The sequence below is a fragment of the Myotis brandtii genome, unplaced genomic scaffold (assembly GCF_000412655.1).
Source record: "Myotis brandtii unplaced genomic scaffold, ASM41265v1 scaffold920, whole genome shotgun sequence".
Classification (NCBI taxonomy): domain Eukaryota; kingdom Metazoa; phylum Chordata; class Mammalia; order Chiroptera; family Vespertilionidae; genus Myotis; species Myotis brandtii.
In genome coordinates this window covers 420,558-422,990 of record NW_005371792.1, presented here as the reverse complement: position 1 = coordinate 422,990, position 2,433 = coordinate 420,558, and positions in this window count along the sequence as shown.

The window sequence follows — 2,433 nt, the reverse complement described above, 5'->3', positions numbered from 1 at the left end:
CAGTGAGCTGTAATCTTTTTGTTGTTGGAGGGTCTTGCCTACAATTTGTATAAAAAACACACAACATGAGGCACAATAAAGGAGGCATGGCCTTTTTGGTGACTTGAATCGAGTGGTCATTTACTAACCATGGAGATATGTTTGCTTTAACAGGAATTTCAGTATTCAGTCTCATTCTGTGGAATGGGCCTTGACCTGCCTATACTTTTAGTCTCCTTGCCTGTAAAATAAGAATAATAGTACCTACTGGCTGGTTCTACTTCTAAAACATCAATTTTCAACCTTTGTCCTGCAAGAATTTTAAAACATGCGATCCATGACTATTTAGTCAGGGGTACTGACCTCTTTCCCCTTAGGTTGTCAAAACAAACAAACAAAAAAACACACAAAAAAACCTGATAACAGCCAACACAACAATAGCTATCTGGTGTGAATCTATCAAACTTATATCAATTGTTTGGTCATATCGGCAAAAACTATATTTTTTGGTGTGTGGCAGAATTTTAATAATTAGTTCATGTGTGCCATGAGATGGGAAGGGTTGAAAATCGCTGCTTTTTAAAAAATATATTTTTATTGATTTCACAGAGGAAGGGAGAGGGAGAAAGAGAGAGAAACGTCAACGATGAGAGAGAATCATTGATCTGCTGCCTCCTGCACGCCCCACACGGGGGATTAAGCCTGCAATCCGGGCATGTGCCCTGACTGGGAATCGAACTGTGACCTACTGGTTCATAGGTCAACACACTGAGCCACGGCAGCCGGGCAGAAAATCACTGCTCTGAAGATGTATTTCAGATCTCTCTGTTTGTATCAACCCTTTTGTGACTTAGCCACATAAACTCTTGCTGGGCACCTCCTTTTTCTACTCCCGTCTGTCCCTCTACAGTCATTTCTCCACACTGTGGTTAGAGTGACCTTTTTATAACAGGAAAGCCTGCAGTGGCTTCTCCTCGCACCGACCAGAAAACACTCCTCCTCATGGCCTGCTGGGTCCCTGCTCACTGATCCAGCCTGCGCTCGCCCCTGGCTGTGCGTTCCTGTGTAGGTGGCTCCTGCTACACTACTCCGCAGCCTACACTGGGCAGGGGCCAAGCTTGCTCCTAACCCAAGGCTTTTGTCCTAGTTCTCCCCTGTGCCTCCAACGCTCTGTCCTCCATCTTCCCAAGGCTCTTTCACAGTCATTTCTCAGCTCCAGTGACCTCTCCAGAGAGCTCTTTTTTTTTAAAAATATATTTTATTGATTTTTTTACAGAGAGGAAGGGAGAGGGATAGAGAGTTAGAAACATCGATCAGCCGCCTCCTGCACACCCCCTACTGGGGATGTGACCGCAACCAAGGTACATGCCCTTGACCAGAATCGAACCTGGGACCCTTCAGTCCGCAGGCCGACGCTCCATCCACTGAGCCAAACCGGTTAGGGCTCCAGAGAGCTCTTTTTTCACCCTCCCTTGTAAAATAGGCCCTCATTATCCCCCTTTGTGGCTTCGTAATGCATTTACCCTGTCTGAAGTGATTTTGAGTTGCTAGTAAGCATCAGACTTTGTTCAAATATTTGTATAGCATCTCCTGCCATCACTGGGATAGAAAATGAAATCAATCTCTTCTTGGAACTCACAGTCCGCTGGGGGCCCCTGAGGGTTACAAAATTATGTATTCCTGGAAAAATTAGTGTGCACAGGGCACTGTGGCAGCTGGGATGGGAGTTCCTGTCTGCCTGGCATGATCAGGTGAGGCCTGCAGAGTGGGTGGTACGGCTGAGCTGTCCTTGGGAGATGACTGTGCTATAATTCTGTCATCCATTCCTGAGCTATTTAATGAGTTAAGGGGGCCCAGTGCCCAGTGCCAGCACCGTAGCAGTGAAGGAGAGACAGCCCCGCTCCCAGGAAGCTTGCATTAGGTTGAGAGAGAAAGAGAGACTAAAGATGTGAACCCCATATTTACACAGTGTGAGAGGGGCTTTGAAAAAGGTAAACGTGGAAATAAGGGAGGCCAACTTTAAATAGGGCGGCTAGGGAGAACCACGCTGGGGATGTGTCTTTTGAGCTGAGACCTAAAGAATGAAAATGAAGCAGGCGGGAAGCTCTGGGGAAAGGCTCTGACCGGCAGAGGCACAGAGCAGAGATCTGGAGGTGGGATGGGTTCAGAACCAGGCAGAGGCTGGTGTGCCCGGCATACAGCAAGAGCGATGTGCGTTTGGAAAGAAAATCAGGAACCACATCATACCGGGTCTTGAAAGATCAGGGGAAGAGTTGGGGTATTATTCCAAGGGCTATGGAAAGCCATCAAAGGATTTTAATTAGGGGAGTGATGCCATCCAGTTTACATTTTTAAAACTGGATGGACTGGAAGGGAAGTTGGAAAGTAGGAAACTAGGTAGAAGGTTATTATTGTAGCAAGAGGTGGCGGCTGGAACTAGATGGAGGTAGTGGG